The sequence below is a fragment of the Lygodium microphyllum genome, chromosome 4, assembly GCF_053477565.2.
Source record: "Lygodium microphyllum isolate KBCC chromosome 4, Lygodium_microphyllum_v1.1.10, whole genome shotgun sequence".
NCBI lineage: Eukaryota > Viridiplantae > Streptophyta > Polypodiopsida > Schizaeales > Lygodiaceae > Lygodium > Lygodium microphyllum.
Window position 1 is genome coordinate 20,648,811 of NC_141138.1, and position 25,523 is coordinate 20,674,333.

At 39.6% G+C, this 25,523-nt stretch overlaps 1 pseudogene; it reads right to left on the reverse strand.

The window, feature by feature from the left end:
- Positions 1 to 1,434: 1,434 nt before the first annotated feature.
- Positions 1,435 to 2,300, reverse strand: LOC148036859 (actin patches distal protein 1-like; annotated as a pseudogene).
- Positions 2,301 to 25,523: the final 23,223 nt, after the last annotated feature.

Genomic DNA, 25,523 nt, shown 5'->3' on the forward strand with positions numbered 1-25,523 from the left:
AAACTTTAAGGTTTTTTTACCAAAAGAAAAAAATGAAGAGAAAAAGTAATAAAGCCTTTCATTAAACACAAAATCTTTAAGCTTTTGGGTGAGTTTGTGAAAGAGAGACAACTATATAAACCCCTTAAGAGCTAGAGGAAGGGGTCCTTCTCATACAATTGTTTTCTTACCCTGATGAGGAGAGGAGGGTCACACTCAACATTTCTAGAGAAAGAACTACTTTTATCAAACATCCACAGGCATGATACCAATCGTTTAATGAATCACTTCGATTAAAATTTAAGGTACAAAGATTGAACGAGGTTATTATTTTCGAAATCAACTTCTTTTACTTTGTTGTTTGTGGTTGAAGATGCTTTATATTGAGTGTGTTTTCGCTATAATTGAGTTTACAAGAGGCATTGTAGTTATTAAGTTTGGATCAGGTTTGCTAGTGTCTCGTGTTGATTACTCATAGTTTTTAGTCATGTCAAGTATCTAAATAAAGTAATACACTTTATCGCCTCTCCTTGCTATCTTGTTTTCAGACTGTGTGAACCGATATCTTTGTTGGAAACTGCGAGGAAGACGAAAGACGAAAGGAAGAGAGGAGAGAAGAGAGATATGAGACACCGGAAGTGGAACCCCAGAAGTTTGTAAATTGAGCACACATGATAGGAATATATAGAGGGGACCTGGGGCGCTATATATAGACAGACTATATATAGCTAACACTATATATAGCTAACACCCTCGCTCAAATAAAGGTCCCTTACTATGGATGAAAAAACCCTTGGAGGCTCAAGGGAAAAACCCATAGCTCTATATAGGCCTACCATTATATTAATATTCAAAATATAAAATTACAAAGTTGAGCTTACAAGAGCCTATTCATAGGCATCAAAGGAGCTACATCACTCCTAAATTACAACAGCCTATTCAGAGGCATCAAAAGAGCTTTATCACTCCTAAATATACAACATGTAAAATAAGGATAAGCGACATCACTGAAAAGATAAAATCTCCAAGAAATTCCTTCAACTGAACTTGGGATGTAAGCAGTATATTTGTCACATCAAAACTTAAAGAAAAAACGTTACAGTGACATTAGAACAACACAAAGTCTATTGAGATGGTTCGCGACGCCGCTCTATAGACAACATAACACATGTGGGGCCCCATGAACAGAATATAAATAAAACAATTTGTCATTAGCTGGAATATAGACGCTCATCAGCTAGAAAGAATATAAACGAAATAATGTGTCATCAACGGGAATATAGACCCTCATCAAACTGGAATAACGAACGAGGACGATCATCATGAATCTGAGTAAAAGTCAAGACATTAAGAAACTCTCACAATGAGTACCCTGAATTACTGTTTGCCTCACAACCTGCTCCTTGGCTTGCCCATCCTCAATTCTAAAAGAAAGCACTTCATCAGCATGCCCAACTAGATTTTGCATAGTCTGTTCCTCTGGATTATTTGTCTAGCCACACAATAACTGCTCTGCAGAGAAGCCAAGAACCCTCGGTCCAAAAGTTCATCCAAAACATTGCTGACATCATCTGGGGTAACATATCCATAGCAGTGGCTTGAGACTGCACCAGTCGCATTACAACCATAACAAATAAAATTTGTTGCATACTTGGGCCCCCCCCACATGAGAATATGGTTTTACAGCTACATAAGTAGTGAGACCTCGAGCAGATAGCTCATCTCTGAACTTCTTAATGACAACAAGGCCCAAAATACCACATTGAATATCATGACTCCGATGTGCACACACAAAGATATGCATGCCATGCAGCCTCTTTGGCCGTCCTGGTACCCATTCTCGGTTATGTACTAGGACTTCTTCCACAAAGGCATCCACATCAAAATGAGTTAATCCCCTGTATCAAACAAAGTCTGGAAATATCAGTACATCCCCATTGGAGGAATCAGTTCCATCGCGACCCTCACAAATAGTTAATCGAGTTTTCATAAACATGTCCTTCTTCCTTGCTTTGATTGCAGGTTTTTAGAGCAGGACTCGAGAGGATTCATCCCAAAGCTGTCAAGGAAGTCATCCCCGTTGATTGGGAAGATTGGAGCTGCAGAGTAAGGAACCAAGCAGGTGGGGGGAATGCAAGGAGGAGAGTAGTCTGTATTCAGGCTACCAGATCCAAGGGATTCAAAGCTCCCGATTCCATGAAAAGGAGGAGCAGACACCATGGCATGCAGGAATCAGGGTGAGCAAACACACAATCAGTAGAATTTCAAATCTATGAGAGATGGGACACATCGTTAGAAATGAGAACCGAGTGGAAGAGGGGGTCAAGGATGAATGCAAGGAGGAGAGCAGTCTGTATTCAGGCTTCTAGATCCAAGGGATTCAAAGCTCCTGGGTCCATGAAAAGAAGGAGCAGACGGCATGGCATGCAGCAATCAGGGCGAGCAAACACACAATCAGCAGAATTTCAAATCTGTGAGAGATGGGACACGTCATTAGAAATGAGAACTGAGTGGAATAGGGGGTCAAGGAGGGAAAGGAAATGGTCTGGTGAAGGTCGCCATGGCTAGAGTTTTTGACAAGTGATGGGGATGCTTGAAACTACACGGACGGAGGATGAATGCTGCAAAAGAGAAGCTCCTCTTGCCTGAGTGAAATTTTGTTGTCAACGGATGAAGTTCGCACAAGCCTTTGCCGAAGCCGCAACAGCTTACCTTTGTAGCTACACAAGGATGCGTATCTAGATTTGCTATACCTCAGCAACAGCTTTGTTCTTGGAACAGTAGAATATTGTTACCAGAAAGCGCTTCCGCTCTCATAAATCTTTTTCTCTCTCTTTCTCTGCCTTCCGCCTTTCCTCTCACACAGTCGGCTCGCCTTCTTCTCCAAGAACACTCTCTCATCACTGGATCATCCTGTGGGACCGTGTCATGGCTGGCGCTTTGTCTTTTCAGGTTGCATTCAAAAACGGATGCCACAGAAGGTGGAGACGAAGAATTCACTTTTCTACCCCATCGTTTTGTCCTCGTCTCCAACTTTTGCCCTCGCCTGTCTTCCTCATTGCAGTTATAGGCTTAGGCCTCATAGGGTCGGCAGCATGCCACCATCTCTCGCAGGTGTTGCTGGGCTCTGATACCACGTTGGAAACTGAGAGGAAGATGAAAGACGAAAGGAAAAGAGGAGAGAAGAGAGATATGAGACACCAGAAGTGGAACCCCAGAAGTGTATAAACTGAGCACACATGATAGGAATATATAGAGGGGACCTGGGGCACTATATATAGACAGACTATATATAGCTAACAATCTTTACTCACCACTTGTGAAACATCTTTTTGGTGACCCCGCTAAAGTGTTGAAAATTGACTTTATTTGTGATTTGTGATTTGTTTTACTTGGGATCATGTTTCAATGGCTAGACCCTTTTTTGAAATTTCATAGTACGAAAGGAGAGGATCCTTAGCGATTGCTCAAAATTTTGGAGCTTGGATGCATAATCTAGCGAATAAGTGACTTAACTCTAAAACTTCAAATTTTAAAAATTCAATTGCTGGATGAACGGTAGAAATTTATTTGAGGATTATAAAAACCTCTCAAATTGTGAAATCCTCCTATTCCTATGGAATATGAAACTACTAAATAGGCATTTCTTGACCAATTTAAAAAAAGCAAAACTTCTCAAGACATTTGGTAAAAACTAGAAACTTGCCAAGGAAAAGAAGACCAGACCATAGATTTTTTTGCCCTAGAATACACTTGACTGATCCTTAGGCCCAAGAGACAAAGCACTAGAATTAGTAAAAATATAATATTTTGCAAAAAGTTTACAAGGAGAGATGATAAAAAAATTATTAGTAGTAAGGAGGACCGAGGAATAAGCTAGGTTACATTATTGGGGGTGATGGAAAGTGGAAAGGTGCAGCTGTATTATATGAGGAAGTTAGAGGTTTGAAGGTTACTATGAGTGGAAAACCCAAGACGGTTGAGAATGCCATTGCTGTGATTGGACGATATTTTGGTTTTGATACTATTGAAGAGGCACAAAGAGCTATTAATATTACTCATATAGAAACATGTAATGCATAAAATGGTATTGGTCTTGTAATTTGATGATTTGATGCGAGTCAATATTACAGAAGATCTATGATGGATAGTCGAGATGCCTTTCTATTAAGAAGATTAAGGTGAACTCCATGACAAATGAACATATGGTGGTAGTTGCAATAGAAGGGGCAGGCCAAGATTTTATGGCAAGAAGTGTGGAGAGTTCGTATTCATGTGATACATTTGGGAACCAAATGCTCCACGATTAATCCAAGGTACATGATTTGTGTGTTTCATTCCTAGCAATGCAACATATAAAGTGTACTGTACTTTAAAGGCTCAAACTGGACCTGTCAATGGCCAACATGCATATAGCCTAGATATTGAGAGTAACTCAAAAACAAATTTGCATGTGGGCACAGCTTCTCTTATCTATTAACCAATTTTCTTGTTGTTGATAAAGTTAGAAAGGAAACCTATGAGTAGTTATCAACACCGCACTCTTGATTGATGTGGACCTAGTTGCTTATGTGAAACCTCCCTGTAGCACACTATTTGCCTAGCAACTTTTGTTAGTGATGGAAAGGTGGAGACAGAAGAAGTTGATGTGGAAGAAGCAAAAAAGGTGATGCCTTATATGAAAAAATGAAAAACCGAAAAGCTTTAAGGTTTTTTGCCCAAAAGAAAAAAATGAAGAGAAAAAGCAATAAAGCTTTTCATTAAACACAAAATCTTTAAGCTTTTTGATGAGTTTATGAAAAAGAGAAAACTATATAAACACCTTAAGAACTAGAGGAAGGGGTCCTTCTCATACAATTGTTTTCTTACCTTGATGAGGAGAGGAGGGTGACACTCAACATTTCTAGAGCAAGAACTACTTGTATTAAACATCCACAGGCATGATGCCAATCGTTTAATGAATCACTTTGATTGAAATTTAAGGTACAAAGATTGAACGAGGTTAATATTTTTGAACTCAACTTCTTTTACTTTGTTGTTTATGGTTGAAGATGCTTTATATTGAGTGTGTTTTCGCTAAAATTGAGTTTACAAGAGGCATTGTAGTTATTAAGTTTGGATTAGGTTTGCTAGCGTGTGGTCTTGATCATAGTTTTTAGTCAAGTCAAGTGTCTTATTAAAGTAATACACTTTATCGCCTCTCCTTGCTGTCTTGTTTTTAGACTGTGTGAACCGATATCTTTGTTTGTGATTTGTCATTTGTTTTACTTGTGATCATGTTTCGAAGGCTAGATCTTTTTTGAAATTTCATAGTATGAAAGGAGAGGATCCTTAGCGATTGCTCATAAATTTGGAGCTTCAATGCATAATCTAGCAAATAAGTGACTTGATCCTAAAACTACAAATTTTAAAAATTCCATTGTTGGATGAAGGGTAGAAATTGATTTCAGGATTATAAAATCCTCTCAAATTGCAAAAGCCTCCAATTTCTATGGAATATGAAACTACTAAATAGGCATTTGTTTTCTGATTTAAAAAAAGAAAAACTTCTCAAGAAGTTTGGTAAAAATTAGAAACTTGCCAAGGAAAAGAAGACCAGACCATGGATTTTATTGCCCTAGAATACACTTGACTTTGGGACCGTTGGAACATATTCTTAGGCCCAAGAGACAAAGCACTAGAAATAAAGTATTTTGGGAAAAGTTTACAAGGAGAGATGAGAAAAAAATTATTAGTAGTAACGAGGACCGAGGAATAAGCTAGCGTACATTATTGGGGATGGTGGAAAGTAGAAAGATGCAATTGTATTATATGAGGAAGTTAGAAGTCGAGGTTTGAAGGTTACTATGAGTGGAAAACCCAAGACTATTGACAATGCCATTGCTGTGATTGGAGGATATTTTGGTTTTGATACTATTGACGAGGCTCAAAGAGCTATTAATATTGCTCATACAGAAACACATAATGTGTAAAATGGTATTGGTCTTGTAAGTTGATGATTTGATGCGAGTCAATATTACAGCAGATCTATGGTTGATAGTCGAGATACATTTCTATTCAGAAGATTAAGGTGAACTCTATGAAAAATGAACATATAGTGGTACTTGCAATAGAATGGGCATGCCAATAATGTAACATGTCCACCTGTTTGCTCGTAGGACACGTCTTAGCAGCCCATCGGAAAGAGAGTCTAGAAAGCACCGCCCGGCACTCCCATGGAATGTCACGGGGTTTGCGATCTAGGTCTTCCCGAGTCTGCCACAAAGCGAAAGCATTCCAGCCATTCCCACTTAGGACTGACCTAAATCAAGGTTTTCCTAGTGGTCAAATTCCTAGAACGGCAGCTAGCGTCAAACCCCAGGCAAACTACTTTACGCAAAAATGTTAGGGTCGAATCCGATTCATGCTGCACTTGGTTCAAGGAAAATGGGAAACGAGAGGGATGCGAAGCTCGACCTCTCTGCCCATAAGGCATAGTCCCATTCCATTCCCCTAAAACAACATAAATCGGGATTCTAGTAACCTAGACTCTAGGTCAACGTTCCTTGCTGTTCATTTCCTTCGAGAAAAGTTCCCGGCCAATCGGGACTACCCATCCGTAGGACGGACCCATGGCCACATCCACCGCACTTTCCTCAGGGTAGCTTTAGTTGTCTAATTACCTACCACATTTAGTTTGGACATGCATAAAACAACTTCCTTAATTAGCCAATTAGTCATCGGTTCCTTCAAGTAATCTTAGCACTGACACAGAAAAATAGTATCAAACAAGTTCCTTTTCAACAATTGATCTTATTTATCAGTCTTTGGAATACATCATATATCCAGCCCGAAGGCTAATCCATAATCCGCCCGAAGGCAATCCATAATCCTCAGGGATTACTAATCCAAGTTTCCGCCCATAGACTAGTATGCGGGCCTCGAGATCCAATCTCGAGTCACCTCGGCCTCTTGTGCAGGACCCAAAAGGCAAGGGATTTACGACCAGAGCCCCCCTGGCACCCAAGCATCCTCCTGCTCCAAGTAGCACCCAACGGAGAGACCTCTCACGGTGGGTTTGGTCCACATTCTTGGCGCGGCTAACAACCCCCTTGGTTAGGTGCAGGCAGACAGTCGGGGATAACTGATGCTGCCTCACCCTCCAAGCCTTCAACCTGAAGCATTGATTATCTTTCCATCTTTAGTTCCTTGAGCAAAGCAATACAAATAGTGCTCCTAACTTATACAAACACAAAAAATCCAGTGGTCGTTTACTTGGCCAACTGCTAAGGAGTGAATCCTTCTCTCCGAATGCATCCAGCATTCGATTCGGGATCGATTGCGACTTGGCAAGAGCCCCAAGGGTTTGTTTGTTTACCCTTTTATCCTTGGGTTAGGGTTTATATCCTATCAACCCAAACTAGAAAACACCTTAGGTTCCTTAAAGTAAGATCGTAAATCTTGGGCAACTTCGTTGCCTCATCTTGATTGATCCTTTGCTTGCTAGGCAATACAAATCAGCCGAAGAAGGGTGATGTAGCAGGATGACTGCTCATCCTCTTGGAAGTTAGACTTGCGCTAGAACCTGCCAACCTTGTTCTAAGGAGTGGCAACTCAACTTTGTGATTTAACACAAAACCATGCGACGTTGCAACTTGTTGCATAGGTGTCGCATCTAACTCATGGGATCATTTCTCCCATCAAATGGCGTTCCTTGGTCAAGAAATATGTTTGGTCAAGATGTAGGGTTTGGGAGTTCTCTTGACCCAACCCAATCCCTAACCTTACTAGGCTAATAACGTTTGGCCTTAGGGTTCCTAAACTTATCGGAAGTTTAGAATTAGGTCAATCGATCCTTAGGGTAAAACCCTGGATTGTTATTGTATGGGCGTCTAACTCACCCAACATTCCATGAATATGGGTAGGATCCTTTGGGATCAAAAGTCTTGACTTGGCGTCCCAAGTGCAATACTAGGCAGAATTTTTAACGTACTAAACCCTAGCTAGCACTTTGAGGTGTTCGTTGTACTAACTACTTATGCTTTTAAGAATCCCATGTGGGTTATGTCATTACAAGTGATTTAGCTAAATCGATCTACTTGTCTTGTGACAAGAAACGATATTTTCTTAGAGATGCTAAACTTGTTATGTGTAAATAGTTGCAAGACATCACATTACGTGAAAATATGTGATTCATTACTTCTATGCAACCATAAGGTTTGTAATGACTATTTCTTTTCCTTGCTAAAATCATGATGATTGACAACTTGGGGAATAACTTGCATAAAACCTACATAGATTTACATCAAGGAGATATGCCTATAACCTTTCGTTTAATGCAATTGAATTTCAGGCTTTAATATGACATGCAACCTTTTCTAGATACAACTTCGATAAATGAAGTTCATGCATGACGAATATGTGACATGCAACCTTTTCTAGATACAACTTCGATAAATGAAGTTCATGCATGACAAATATGTGACATGCAACCTTTTCTAGATACAACTTTGATAAATGAAGTTCATGCATGACAAACATGTGACATGCAACCTTTTCTTTTCCACGGCCAATCAAAGATGCATTTAAACAATTTCATCTTTTTTAAACTTAAGCAATATGCGCTTAGGATTTGCAACCTGGAAATGCAAACAAACCCAAATGCACGACATGCACTAACTCTTGTAAATCATCCAAGGAGATAATTTCCCCAAATGCATTTTAATTTTACTACGTGAATTAGAGACAAGCGTAAATGCATTCTTCCCATGAAGTTAAACGTGCCTAATGCATTTCTTTTAAGCGGAATTAAACTCGTAGAACCTAGGCATGAGAACTCGTAGGAATATCCACATGTAAACTTGGGTTCGAGACTTTCACACGCGCGCCTTGCATCTTTTGTTTTGGGGCCATTTATGCAACGTATTTTTTTTGTTGCAGCAGCTTCCCTTGGGTTACTCAAGCGTCCTGAAGACTCACAGTCTACAATCTTCCTCTCCTGCGCAGGATCATGAGGGGCCTTGGAGGCTTGGGTTTAATTTCCCGGGGATAAGTTGTATGCACCAGGCTTATGGAAGCTTGTATTTAGAAGCTTCTAAAGAAACTTCTTATACTCTATCACAGAACGTGACGTGGAGGGAAATTATTGGGGAGGAGCGAATTGATGACGAAGGGAGGGGAGATTAATGATGATGATGGCAGTGGGAAGGGCGGCGGCAGTAGCACGGCAACAGGCGGCAGCCTGGTGGTCTTCATGACGGCGGCAATCCTGACAGCACGGCCTCCCTCTTCTCTCCCTTTGTGCCTCCCCCCAAGCTTAAGGGGAAGGTTATATAACCTTTTGGGAGGGGGGGATAACCACCCCCGTGGCACTTGCATGACTTCTCCCTTCTCCCCATGCACTCCACCACTACGCCTTCCTCTCACACTCCCTCTCCCCCTGCCCTGTATCGATTGAGTGGAGGGGGTAATTAATTAAAAAAAATTCACTACTTTAATCATTTATCCATTTGCCTTTCCGTAAGGGGTGTTCTCGTGCAACTTGCAGGTTTTAACCTCAGCCTTATTTGCACAACATGGATGGGGATTATTATTGCACAGGGTGTGCGGGGTTAAAGGTTAACTTAATATTTCGAGCGAAAATATTACATTTTCTCCCCCTTAGAGGAATCGAGATATCCTCATCTCGAGAAGAACTGGGGGTATTGTTGATTGAGAGTACTTTCATCCATCCAAGTGGCATCCTCTTCGGGATAATCTTTCCACAGGACGATGTATTCTCTCAAGGTTCTCGATCTCAAATAACTCTCCCTAACATCTAAGATCCTGTCAGGCCGTAGCTCAAGGACTCCTTGGCTAGGCATTACAACTTGTTGATCATCAAGTATGTATCTAGGGTTAGGCACATACTTCTTCAATAGACTGATATGGAATACACTATGAACCTTTAGGTTCTGAGGGAGTTGCAGACTATAAGCATTAGGCCCTAAGCATTTGAGAATCTTGTAGGGTCCACAATACCTTGGACTTAGCTTATTGCATTCACCTAAGGATACATTAGGGGAGTTTTGAGGTCTCGAAAATGCCTTTTAGGATGTGGAGAGAGAGTGCTCTAGACCAATAAGAGCAAAGCCTCCGTAACGTAACTTCTATTTTTAAAAAAATAAAAAATCATTTTACAAAAATATATAAATATGATAATATTACGAATTTGTATTTTTATTATGTATTTTTAGTCTCTTATATTCGTAATTATGACATATTTTGCATTAATGGCATAGAGTCTCGGCTACTTTTATTTAATGATGTTTCTAGATTAATGATAATGACTGATGTAATCGAAATTGAAATTGGTGAAAAGCATGGCGCTCAGTTTTTTCCCTCCTTTCTTTTATTCCTCTATTGTTTTTCCCTCCATTATGATAGCCTAGTCCTCTCTCTCTCTCTCTCTCTCTCTCTCTCTCTCTCTCTCTCTCTCTTTCTCTGTGTGTGTGTGCATGTATCTCTCTCTTCTACCATGGATACAGAAATTCGACCTTCAACAAGGCGTCCAAGCTCCCAAATCACATCCATATCAGTGTTTAACTCATTCCAAATTGATGGAAGATGGATTCCTACTATCATTAGCAAAGGTAGTTGGATCACCATGCAACAAGCAAAACGTGGAAAAAGGCAAAAACATGAGAGCTCGTTTATCTCTGCTTGGAAAGGCAGAATCCGAGATTTTAAGCTTGGAGCAAATAAGAATAGTATCAAAGAGGTACTAGTGCAACATGTGTTCATGCATAGAGAGCTGTGTTTGAAACCTAGATCTTCAAAGCTTCCAATGCATAGACCAAATTGTAAGAATTTGATTCTTAAAGTTTTTCCTTTCTTAAACATGGTTTAGATTTTTCCATTATAATATTTGTTTGTCTTGTAGATGTCTATCCCTCTAATCTTGAGGAATGGCAACCAGTGGAATCTATTATTGATGTTATTGATGTTATACATGGTTCAATTGGAAAAGAAATGTATAGAGGTAGAAAGAAGACAGAGCTTGCAGAGAATGTAATATTCTTTTATGACCATTCTTATGTTATTCCTATGCGGTGTTGCCAATGGGGATCAATAAAACTCCTTCCTTTGCCAGATTTTTCAAGCTTTGAGTGGCCTTTGCCAAGTCCAGCTACTAGTGAGGGCTATAGATGTAAGATATTTTCTGAGATCCAGAAAGCACTAAAATCTAATATCTCAAGTAGGCTAAGCAAAGTTACTTTATTTATGCCTATTAATATATTTATTGATTTCTTCTCTAATATGGAGATAAGAATAACAAAAACCATGCTTTCAGTGAAGAGACTAACATATGATCATATCATACAATTTGTTGATGAAGGATGGGATACAAGGACAGAAGGAAAAATTATATGTAAGATAGATCAAGACTCTATAGCTTGTAAATATATGATTGCTACTCAAAATTTTATCCTTAGCTTTTACTATAGTCGATGGCATTTTGTTGGTAGTAGTCTAGTTGCTTTAGACCAGAATCTTAATGATTTCAGCAAGGATCCTATTGTGGATCTTGATATTTGGTTCAACGAGGATATTATTGCAATCTTAAAGATCAGAAAATCATGTACGCTACATCAAGTGAGGATGGATTTACAAAATGAAGACATTGAATTACCATGCTCCTTTGTATTCCAACTTGACAAGAAACGAGTAAGTTTTCACATCATATTATATCTACTTAGATGTATATCAAGATCTCACTTTCTAACTAACAAACATTTGTAATTTATTTTTTGCAGATATCGAAAAGGAGAGAAAATAAAATACACTGCAATGACATTCAAGAAAAGATATCTTTACTATCAATATAAAATACATGTACAAATTTTGTAGCAGATGTCTATCTGCCATCTCTATGAGATATACAAGGGCTGAAGGGCAAATTTCTATATATGAAGGCCTACAAGGCGATATGGCAAAGCTATTTCTTTTTTGGAGAACTATCCTTTCTAGGAGTCCTTTTGCCTTTCTTTGATGTCTTGGGTATAGAATGTGTTGAAGCTGTGGATTTGCCTTCCGTGGTTATAGGCACCGCATCTCCTTCATGGTGCAAATCCCCACCAATCTCTGTTGTTGGTTGTATACAATTGACCATCATATACTTCAAGAGCTTTGCTCTGATGTACCAAATATGCTCAGATGTATAGCAATCCTTCAAAAACTGTCACACATTTATAGAAAAAAGAGTTTTAGTTCATTATTGTTCTTACAATAGACTATATTTTTATCATCAATGGACTATTTGCAATTAATATCTATCTTAAAGTTTAGCATCTTTTATATTACCTTTACATGTTTATCATCATTAAGATAAACAAAGTTAACCATTATTCTAGCATTTGCAATCACCCTCCAGCCACAAGAATGGCTATCATCCTGATGGGGACACTGCAACCACCAACACAAAGTAAAACTATAAAGAGGACGAATGGTAGTTCATAGAATAAACTCATGTTTCAATTATTTTAATGAATAACTTACCGCAACTTGTCTATATTGCATTGTTGCAAGCAAATCAGATGGCATAGGGGGTCTTTTCTCTAGCTCTTCAATTAATCTTTTGGCACCTCTGTATATAAAATATGTTGAAATTTAGAGTACTTACAAAAAAAAGAATTGAAATATCAAGGAGCCCTTGGATAATATAACTTACAATTTAGCATTTCCATGGCTTCCTTTCATAGAGTTGATTAAAAAGCATTGCTTATCCACAAGGTCTATTGCAATCAAGCTATAAAAGAGAGTTTAAATTTTTATCTTATTCATTGAGTTCTCACATATCTTGTGCAAGAAAGATGGCTAGGCCTAAGATAGTTGCAAATAAGCTTTTGCTCAAGGCTCATATCATGTTCAGCCCCTTGGAGCATCTACTAGCTCAGATACACCCCCTTCTCAACCTAACCCAGCTTCCTCAAGCGGCCCTCACAAGGGTCCTCCTCAGCATCCCCACAAGAAACACAAGTGGAAGCCAGGTACGGTGGCCCTAAGAGAAATCAGGAGAGGTATCAATGCTGTTTTGATGTCATCATTTCGAAGGCGAGACTTGTTCGTGAGATTATGCAAGACCTCTACCACACAAAAAGTAGGAGGTGGTTTTTGGCACAAGGTCAGGCTAGATCTTATTTCTTCACAAAAGAATGTCTTCACGATCTACAATGTGTTGTAGAGGCCTTTTTAGTTGACGTAATTGACTGATGCTCAGGATTGTATAATACATGTGAAGTGCATCACTGTAACTCCCAAGGACTTCCAACTTGTAAGAAATCTTCAAGCAGTGAAGGATGTATTCGTTCCAATGAAATGATTAGAGTTTGTAATGTTATATTTTTTGGCATAGTGTTCTCCTTGTTCATTGGACATATGACTATGTCCCAGTGCAAAACTATTGTACGCACCCTTAAAATATTAACATTTTTACTCTTGTCATTCGCTCTCTCAACTTTGACTATGCATCTTTGCTGTATTTTCAACTCTTACTTATAGTTTTTTCTAGCACTGTCAATTTTAATAGGAAAGACATGTAAAAATTTTCCATTTCTTGTTGCAGACTTTACTTCTAATGCCTCTGTATAGTCTATGTGGTGAGAAGTTTCTAAGGTCTAGTAGTCACAATGTTGAGTTCTCATTTATCAATCCATCCATAATTTTGGTAAGGGATAATTTCTAAAATACTAAACTGTATCGGAATGTGACCAAACTTCACACATGCACTCATTAGGTGTCCAAGAGCCTAAATTTTTTTCTTTTGGAAAAAAAAAGCATGTAGAACCTTAGTCATGTTGGTATGAAGTCTAGCATCTGCAAGAAAGTGGCTCTAGATGCCTGACTTTGGACCAGGGGTCTGCAGACGTTTTTCTTTCCCAATTTTTTTTTTTGGGCTCTTAGCCACCTAATGAGCACACTGTAAAGTTTCGTCGCATTCTGATAAAAGGTTACGGATTTATAATCACACAATGGATAGTGCATATGAAGCTGCATTAACCTTGTTTGGGGAATTAAATGTGTTAACAATTCATTCTTCTTCTCATTTTCACATATTGCTTTATTTGCTTCGTCCATTCTCACATCCCCAACCTTTGTCTCTTCTCCATCTTCCCCTCCTTGAGCTTGCATGGCATGCGCCAAGCAAGCATGTCGCCTTTTTGGCCACGTGAAGGCTGTCAAGATTGTGGGAGAGAAGGAAGGAGTCTCACTTGTAGCTTTCTTGCTTGCACAATGGGGGAATACACAAAGGGTGGAGGCTAAAAAACAGTTTTCCTCTTCTTAGTTGTGTAAGCCAAAAAGAACTCTAGTACAAAGAAATAGAAGAACCCTATATATGGGTCTCAAACCAAACTCAACTAACTAAGGTGGCATACTAACTAAGCCACGAACTAGAGTAGATAAGGATAGCTATCATGTAGCTATTATTCATGGGCGGTGTACCAACCGCGTCTGCAACTGACAAGTCGGTGACATAAATACACAACGGTCACCCTGGCGTATCACGAGTGGAGCTCGATATCTCAACACTCCCCCTCGAGCTCAATCCCAATTCCTGCACACCAAGCAGGTCTCTGAACTTGCGCAGCTTCTCTGCGCCCCATGCCTTCGTGCATATGTCAGCTACCTGATCCTCTGTGCTGACATAAACTAGATCAATAAGACCTAGTAAAACCCTCTCTCGCACATAGTGATAATGCACCTCAATGTGCTTTGTTCTAGCATGATACACTGGGTTATTTGCCAAGTGTATACTACTCATGTTATCACAATAAATGACAACTGGCCCATCTGTAGACTGATGCATATCATAAAGTAGCTTATGCAACCAAGCTACCTTACATGCAGCCATTGCTGCACCCCTGTACTTAGCCTCTGTGCTCGACAAGGCAACTGTAGGTTGTTTCTTGCTGCTCCAAGTGACTGCAGCACTCCCAAAAGAGAACACATATCCACTGGTAGATCGTCTATCAGAAATACTACCAGCCCAATCAGCATCAGTGTATCCATGCAACTGTATCTGAACCCCAGTCTCATAAAATAGTCCATAGTGCAATGTGGACTTCACATACCTGAGTATGCGTCTAGCCGCATCCAAATGTGGTTTCCTTGGAGCCTGCATAAACTGACTTACCAATCCAACAGCATAGCTCAAATCTGGCCTGGTAATAGTCATATAAATCAAACTTTCTACTATGCGTCTGTACATAGTAGGGTCTTCTAGAAGCTCACCTGCATCTGTGCTCAACTTCACATTCTGCTCCAAAGGAACTGAAATAGGCTTACAGCCTGTCATCCCATATTTGGACAGCATGTCCAATCCATACTGCCTCTGCAAGAGCTGTATCCCACTTGGTGATCTAATCACCTCAATGCCCAAGAAAAAACACAGCTCTCCCAAATCCTTCATCTCAAACTTCTGCTTCAATAACATTTTCACATGAAGTATATCTTCATCACTGTCACCTGTCATAATCAAATCATCAACATAAATGACAAGTAGCATAATACCTTTCTCTGTTTTTCTCACGTAAAGTGAGAAATCTGCCTTGGAAATCTGAAAGCCAATAGTGACAAGATACTGTCCTATCTTGTCAGACCATGCTCTAGGTGCTTGCTTCAAACCATACAAGGCTTTCTTCAACGTGCAAACAAACTCAGGATGAACAGCATGCACATAACCTGGTGACTGCTCCATATAGACCTCTTCTTGCAAATCACCATGCAAGAAGGCATTCTTTACATCCATCTGATGTAAAGACCATCCCTTTGATGCAGCCATAGCAATGACTGCTCTTACGGTTGCCATCCTTGCAACCGGACTAAATGTTTCTTCATAGTCAATGCCATATGTTTGTGCATACCCCTTGACTACTAATCTTGCCTTGTATCTGTCCACAGAACCATCTGCATTGTACTTCACCTTATAAACCCACTTACAGCCAATTACATTTTTACCTTTAGGAAAAGGTACCAATTCCCATGTAGCATTTGCTTCCAAGGCATCCATTTCTTCATCCATGGCTTTCTCCCATTTTTCTTTTCCCATGGCTTCCTCAAAAGAAGTGGGTTCTGGTTCCTGTATTACTTTAACCATATATGCATAGTGAATGGCTGTAAATCCATCATATTTCAGCCTATCCACAGGATACCTAGCTCTCGTAGACCTGCGCAAAGTAGGTTCACTCCCAGGTGCTCTCAAAACATCCCTGGTCTTCCTTACTCCAGGTGTAACAATAGAAGGAATACCCAACTCATCATCAATGCTTTGTTCTGAGCCACTGGATTCACCATCCACATAAGAGTGACATGCATTCACATCAAACATGGGCTGATCAACCTTCTCTTTTTCTTTTCGTGATACCTGCATACCACTATCTGCATTGCTTTGAGAAGATTCTCCTGATCTCAATCTGCCTGTCCATGGCGAAGAATGTGAACCACTGCTAGAGGACGCTCCAGGTCCACTAATATTTTGTGACTGCTGCTGTGAATTCTGTGCAGCATTACCATTTTGTGCATCTACATCATCAATCACATTTACTGGTTTATACCAGCTACTCATCTCATCAAAAACATCTCTGCTCACTATAAACTTACGAGTAGAAGGGTTATAACATCTACACCCTTTTTGCTGCAGAGAGTAACCAATAAAGATGCACTTCTCAGCTTTTGGATCCAACTTGGATCTCAGCTCATCTGGCACATGTACATTGGCAATGCAACCAAAAATTTTCAAATGAGAAATATCTGGTTTCCTACCAGTATACCTCTCCTCTGGAGTCATTCCATGTATTGCTGTAGTGGGAGCCCTGTTCATTATGTAGACTGCTGTAGCAACTGCTTCAGCCCAATAAAAATCTGGCAAGTCTTTTTCATTGAGCATGGCACGAGATACCTCTCCAATATGCCTGTTTTTCCTTTCTGCAATTCCATTTTGTTGTGGGGTATAACTGCATGAATATTGCTGATTTATGCCATGCTCTTGCAGGAACCTTGCAAACTCATTTGAGAGGTACTCTCCCCCTCCATCTGACCTTAGGCATTTTATTTGAAAACCTGTTTCTTTTTCAACCATAGCTTTAAGAGTTTTGAAATGCCCAAAAACTTCACTTTTCTTTTCATAAAATACACTCAAACTTTTCTGCTATAGTCATCAATAAAACTGACAAAGTAGTGACAGCCTCCAAGAGATGCAGCTTTAGTAGTCCACACATCAGAGTGGATTAATTCCAATGGCTTCTTACTCTCTTGAACATGTCTAGGAAATGGTTTCCTTGCCTGTTTTCCAAACTGACAGGCTTCACATACCTTATGCATTTCTGCAACCTTGAATCTAGGCAATCCTGCAACAATATTTTGGGCCTGCATTGATTTAAGTCGCTGTACATTAACATGACCAATGCGTTTATGCCAGATATCAATATCTGCAACTACACTGGTCCCATGTGCAAACATTGCTGCACTCAATTCAGACATGTCTGCATGCAACGTAAACATTCTGCCCTTCTTCTTTCCTTTTGCTATCAAGCGACCTTTATTTTTCATATCCTCAACAAAGCATCCATGAGGATTAAATCTGACCTGCAAGCCCTGCTCAACCATTTGACCAACTGAAACCAGATTCTTGGTGATATTCGGGACATGAAATACATCGGACAAGTATTTTTTTTTCCCATCCTGCATAGACAAAGGAATTTTTCCGATCTGCACAATAGGATGTGCAGTATCATCACCAGTCTCCACAAATCCTGGTTTTTCCATTTTTCTTGCATCCTCCATCCATTCTGCATGACCTGTCATGTGGTTTGATGCACCTGAGTCAACATACCATATATCATTGCTTTCTTCTGCACTTGTCACAGAATTGTTCATGTGCTGCACCATAAACAAGTGCTCATTTCTGTCATCACCCTGTCTACTAGAAGATGCATAATTCCCTTGTTGCAGTTTTCCATTCATGATGTCATTCTGCTTTTTATGGCAGTCTTTAGCCATATGATCCATTTTACCACAGTAGTAGCATTCAACATTACTGTTTGCATTTTGGCCTCTTTGCCATTCACCACGACCTCTTTGGCTCCCCCTGCCTCTAGAGTTACCATGTCCTCCTCCATAGGACTGGTTTTCTTGAGTTTGCTGCATATTCTGATTTCTGCCACGGCCTCCAAATCGGCCTCCTCTACCTCTGCCTCTACCTCTTCCAGCATTTGAGTAGAAGACAGCTTCTTTTGAAGTTCCTCCTGAAGAAGATGCACCACCATTTCTCTGCTCCTCAGAAATTAGAAGAGCAATCAACTCCTCAAAATCAGGAAATCTTTCACGGACGGAAATGGATGTTCGGAACTGTGCATAATCCTTTCCTAGACCATTCAAGGTCACGGAAACTAAATCATCATCTTCCACTGGCGACCCAATGGAAGCAAGTGCATCTGCAATCTTCTTCACCTTCATGTGGTAGTCATTGATGCTCATACTTTCTCTTTGCACATTATGCAACTCTTGCTTGAGCTGCATTTTCCTGGCTTGCGTATTTGTGCTATACATTTTTGACAAAGTATCCCATGCCTCCTTTGGCGTACTTGCATCCTGAATATGCACAATCATAGAGTCTGAAATACTGATAGACAGCCAATACATAACTTTCCTGGCTCTCTCATGCCATGTTTTGAATGCCTGCATTTGCTGTTGATTGGGAACATCAGGAAGAACTGGTTCTTCTTCATTTCCTGCAACAAATTCCCAATATCCTTTTCCCATAAGGAAATTTGTCATTCTAAACTTCCATGCTTGGAAGTTGTTCTTGTCAAGCTTTTCAGTGACAATCTGTGAGAGAGAATCAGACGCCATTACAGAACACTGCAAAAAATTCTGTCACTGCAAAGAACACAGCTTCAGCCTCACAAAGGCAAATCTGCAAAACTGACGAAAGTGGTATTTGACCACACAGTCACTTCCTAGTGACGATTTTGCATCAACAGGCAACAGGGATGATTCTGTAACTCCCAATGTCTCTGCGCACAAGCATACGATGCAATTTTTACAGTAACTTTTCACCGACTTGTAGAACAGTGGCTGCATAGCATAAAACTAGGCCTTTTCCTGAGTGCGTGCAGAAAACTTCCGCCTCCAAAAGAGGCCCCGAAATGGCCTCAAATCAAAACAACAAGGTCGCCATGGGCTAAAGCCCTCTCCCGCAGCATATTCTGCCCTCTTGCTAATTCACCGCGAAGGGCGTCTCAACCTGAGACAATGCACTCTTGCAATTTCCGGCTGTGCTACCTGCAGAGATCTGCTCCCAAAACAGAAAATGAAAACAACACTGCTCCTCTTACCAGAACACCGCGAGCTTGGCTTGCTTTCTTGAGCTCCTTACCACGAACAAGGCTCTGATACCATGTCAAGATTGTGGGAGAGAAGGAAGGAGTCTCACTTGTAGCTTTCTTGCTTGCATTGTGGGGGAATACACAAAGGGTGGAGGCTGAAAAACAGTTTTCCTCTTCTTAGTTGTGTAAGCCAAAAAGAACTCTAGTACAAAGAAATAGAAGAACCCTATATATGGGTCTCAAACCAAACTCAACTAACTAAGGTGGCATACTAACTGAGCCACGAACTAGAGTAGATAAGGATAGCTATCATGTAGCTATTATTCATGGGCGGTGTACCAACCGCGTCTGCAACTGACAAGTCGGTGACATAAATACACAACGGTCACCCTGGCGTATCACGAGTGGAGCTCGATATCTCAACAAAGGCCTCACGCCAAGGCCCACCATTTGGAGCATAAGGTGGAGCCTCCTCTAGTGCAGCAAGAGGTGCTCCCCATAGAGCACAACGACCACCATAGAAGAAAAGGAGATGGAAACCAGGCACTGTCGCCCTTCAGGAGATAAGGAGAATCCAATGCGGATACGAGCTTCTCATCCTGAAAAGATCTTTTCATAAGGTTGTTTGGGAAGCCATGCAAGACTTGGAGCTGAAAGGGATGGGAAGATTTTGGGCACGAGTGTGGGATGGCCCACCCTGCAGAGGGGTTTCTCATCGACTTGTTCGATGATACACAAATAGTGGCCATCCATGTAAAGCGTGTCAAAATCACAGATAAAGACATGAACTTTATTGTTCAGCTTCGACATGGTAAGGAGATTCCTCCATAGGTTGTGATATTAATGATGCAAGGTTTTGTAATGAGTGTTATAGTACCATAGCATCTTGGAAGGCCAAAACATTTTGTAGACTCTACTACAATGGAATATTTATATATATATACTTAATATCTCATGCGATGTGTACAGAATTCAAATAATTGAGTAAAGTTATTTTTGTTTTGTTTCTTGAAACACACCACTCTTAATATTTTTTTTACGTACGCACACATCAAAAGTAGTAATACGTACGGATACGAGTTATGTTATTGCCTATGCTTAATCGCAAGTGCAGTACTACGTGTTGACATAATTACATTAGATTATGTTAACGTATGTGAATGCATCATTCACGTACCACACATTATTGTCACACTTACACAAACCATGTATTTATTCAATAAATACTTATTTATAGGGATAAAGTAAAATATCATATTCATCAAGAAAAATACATGCGATGGTTGATAGTGATGGTAGATATAAAAAGTCGATGGCCAACAAGAACTCTCATTCGTTCCTTAGCTTTTTCATCGGTGGAGAGGAGAGGCCAACTTCCAATGAAAATAAAAGTTCCTTTTGTGCTTCAAAACGGACACGTTCCCCCTTCACCTCTTTCTCTAGGAGAAGTGAATCTGATACTTTAGCAAGGTTACCTAATGTAGCAAGCACACACATTGCTCCACCATGCATTTGGTGAAACAAGTAAAGAAGCTTTGACCACTTGATTAGCAGCACATTCTCCAAGCTAGATGTCACATGTATCACTCGAAAAGGTCCAAAATCTCAAATTTTCATGGTTGTTTCTTGCCCTCGTGGTGAGCACTTCTTATGGAAGACCACCAACTTTGCAACGAGATTGCCAATGTAGTCCTTTAGAGTTCAATCCTTCGGTCGATCCGCATGCCGAGCTCCTCCTTTCCTTGATGCAAACTCCTCTATATATAGTATGTCCTGAATGACAAAGTCAACTCCAACAATATATTTAGAAACTAACCTACAGTTATCAAAAAGAGACAAAACTTGACGCTAGGGTGAATCACGTTCCTTAGAGTCCATCGATGAGATCTTGGCAAAAAATGATGCATGCAACTGCCATGTCCAAAGTTTCGGGTCTCTTAGAGTCTACCGGTGATATCTTGGCAAAAAATGATGCCTAGTTGCCTTTTCCGAACTTTGGACATAGCAACTGCATGCATCATTTTTTGCCAAGATTAAGCCAAGATCTCACCAATGGACTCCGAGGGACCCAATGTATCCTATTGTTAAGTTTCGTCACATAAAAATATATGGTAGTTAGAAATCTCACATTCTCTAGATCATCTTGTATCTTCATTTCCTCGTGTCAGCGAGACACCTCTTTGGGCAAAGGGATCTACAACTTCCTTGGTAGGAAGCTGGAGCCTTGGACCAAACAAATCATGCTGTAGTGTTTCAAATTCAACATCCGGCACAAGGTAATCTTCTTCAACCAAGGTAATATGCTCTTGTGCTGCTATGATGGCACTCATTGTATCTAAGCTTGTCTCAAGCTTGTGCCATCATGCCTTCTAATCTTTGCCATCGTTAGGTACACATCCATGTAATCACAATCGAGAGCTGAGTAACCTTGTGATTGCAGATGAATTAAAGGCATGGAAAGAATGGAATGCAAAGGACAAAAAGGTGATGTACTGGCTATCTATAGTCATTGATAATACTATGCTCAGGCATATCAAAAATGTAGAAACTTCACATGCAACTTGGGGCAATTTTTGAAAACATGTTTCAGTAAATACAAAGGCATGGAAGATTCAACTCAAGCAAGAGTTGAATACTTTGAAGAAAGAAAAAAATGTATGTTAATGAGTATGTTTTGAAGGTGAGGAGCATTGCAAATACTTTGGCAACAATTGATAATGATGATTTAGTTTTATCTACTTTGGGTGGCCCTAATAATGAGAAGGCTTGGAAATCATTTGTTACTTCTGTATATGTATGGAAGCCATTTCCAGATTTTGATGAGTTGGTTTGTCTCATGATTACTAGAGAGATCAATATGTAGGGTGACTCATCTAAAAGAAATGGTGAACATGTCCAAGAATTTTACTCAAGTTCAAGAAGGGGACGTGGAAAATCCTCTTTGAGAGATTGTGGTATGGGATGTGTTGGTGATAACCAGAAAAGTAGGTTAAATTGGCAATTCGATGAAATGCAGGTTTCAGAAGGCTATGGAAACTGTAGAGGTAGGGGGGAGCTCTAGAGGAAGAGGTGGATGATAGAACAGAGGTTTTGGAAAATTTACTATTGTTTGCCATTATTGTGGCAAAACATGACATATTGCAGTCCATTGTTATGCTAAAAAGGATGATATGCGCAGTGGTAAGTTACACTAAGGAAACTATGCATCGTCTTTATGATAGAATGAAAACAAATATGACCATATGTTTGTTATGAAACATATGATGAATGATGTTATAGGAAAGGGAACACATGCTGATATATGGTATGCTAATTCAAGTGTATCTAATCATATGACTAGTAACATTGAATTGTTTGGAGAGATATAGGATTTACAAAATCTAGGTTATGTGCAAACGGGTGATGATTCATACCACCCAATTTCACATGTTGGAAAGGTTCCCTTATCCTTGCATGCTCACTTTAATGATAAGTGTAGATTGGTCACAAAATGAAGTAGAGTTGGCTGCATGTTCACTTTAGATGCTGAAATTTCTTACTATGAATGGTCACAAAAGGAGAGGTCACAGACATTGAAATATGGCATAAATATATTGGACATGCAAATGTGCAAAGATTGAAATTGATGCAATACAAAGGATTAGTTATAGGGTTGCCTACCTTTAGAGTTCCAGAATTTCAAAAAGTGTGTGAAGCATGTTAGTTTGGTAAGCAAGCAAGACAACCTTTTTTGCTTGACAGAGATGTGAGTAAAAATATACTTGATGTTGTGCATACAGATGTTTGGGTGCCTACAGAGAACATATCTCTTGGTGGTAATAAATATTTTGTTACATTTATGGATGATTATTCAAGGAAGCTATGGGTATATTTCATGAAGGAAAAGAGTGATGTATTTGAGCACTTCAAAACTTTCAAGGTAGTTGAAACAGAAACAAGCTTGGAAGTTAAGTGCGTGAGATTAGATGGAGAGGAAGAATACCTTTCTAATGAGTTTAGTAACTTCTTGTGGTCTCATGGAGTAAAGAGATAGTTTACTTACAGGTATACCCCACACCAAAGTGGGGTTGTAGAAAGAAAAAATAGGCATATTGTAGAATTTGCATGAGCATTGATGGTTGAAAAGAATAGGCCAAAACATTTTTGGTTAGACGCTATTCATTTTGTTTTCTATATTATGAATAGAACTCCCATAGTTGCATTCCATAGGATGACCCTCAAAGAATGCGTTATATGTAAGAAGCTAGATGTGTCATACTTAAAGTGTTTGGTCATATTTCATATATTCATGTGCTAGATGAGCTGCAAAAGAAGCTTGATCGAAAAGCTGAAAAATGTATTATTATTGGGTACTCTTTAGGGTAGAAAGGGTATCATTGTTATAACCCTATCATCGATGAGTTTAGAGTGAGCAGGGATATTTTTTTGATGAGATGCGCAATTGATATGCATTTAGTGGTGATGTATTAGATGATGATGATGATGATCATGATAGTTATATGCAGAAAGAAAAGTAATAATCATGGAGCCTTAACGGATCAGAAATATCATCTAGTACTACATCTATAGTTAGCCCTTGGTCTAGGAGATGAAGGAGTAACCCCACATCTTCAAGTATATCTATAAGTATTGTAGGTAAAGACAAAGGGAAGAAGAAAGTGTCAGATGGTAATGATGCATCTACTAGTCATTTGGGACTTGATGGAGATTCTAGTGGTTCAGAGAGCTTAGATGATGAGCTTGGTATTCCTTCACGAGGTGTACAGAGTGCACGTGGTAATGTAAAGGCTCCATTGTTGAGTGATCCAATGGTATGTAGGTCTAGCAAGATTAGATACCCTATTAAAAGATTTGGTTTTGAAGGTGATGCAGCTTACCATTATGCTTATATGGTAAAGGTAGTTGAGGATATTGAGGCCACTCGTTTTGAGGATGCTATTGGTCATGCTCATTGGGATGCAACAAGGATGAGGAGATGGATGTATTAGAAGGCAATAAGCCGACTTGGGATTTGGTACCATTGCCCAAGGGCAAGAAATCTATTGGCTATAAGTGGGTTTACAAAATCAAGCATAATGTAGATGGTTCTGTTAGATATAAGGCTAGGTTGGTTGCAAAAGGCTATGCTCATGACATAGATTATGAAGTGACATTCTGTCCAACTACTAGGATGGCAATTGTTAGATGTGTAATTATTTTGGCAGTAGCCAAAGGTTGGAGTTTACAACAAATGGATGTCAAGAATGCCTTCTTGCATGGTGAATTGCAAGAAGAGGTGTATACGGAACAGTTGGCAGGTTATGAGGATTTAGAGTATTCCACGTATGTGTGGAGGTTAAAGAAAGAGCTATATGGATTGAAGCAAGCACCTAGAGCATGGTTTGACAAATTGAAGAGTATCTTGTCAACATTGGCTTTTATGTTTTTGATGCTGATCACTCACTTTATGTGAGAAAGGGAGATGCAGGCTTGGTCGCCATAGTCATTTATGTGAATGACTTGATTATTATAGGTGACATTGATAGTGGGATTGCTAAAGTTAAAAACTTTTTAAAGAAGAAGTTTGAGATGAAGGATTTGGGTGAGCTGAGGTGCTTTCTTGGTATTGAGGTGATCAGATGTGATAATGGTATATGGCTATCCCAAAAGTAGTATGGCTTGGATATGTTATTCAAGTATGGTATGATAGTATGTAAGTCTCTTTGGAGCAAAATGTGACGCTGATGTTGGGGACGAGATAGAAGACCCTACTATGTTCAAGAGGATAGTAGGGAGTCCAATTTACAGGACTATCACAAGGCTAGGAGCTATATTGTTGGCCTTGTTAGTTAATTTAGACAAACTCCTAAAAAGCATCATTTGGATGCAGTTAGATGAATATTGAGATATGTGAATTTCATTTTACATTATGGACTTTTTTACGAGGCAGGTAAGGATATACAAAGTGTTTGGATATAGAAATGTAGATTGGGCAGATAGAAGATCTACCGGTGAATTCATATTTTCCCTTAGTAGTGTAGCAGTTACATGGAGTAGCAAAAAGCAATCTATAGTTGCTTTATTGAGTACAGAGACTGAGCATAGAGGTTCTGCTATGGCAGTCTGTGAGGTGCTATGGTTGAAAAAGTTATTAGGTGATTTGAATGTGCAGGGAGATAGTCCAATTATCATTCGCTGTAACAACATGGGCACCATACAACT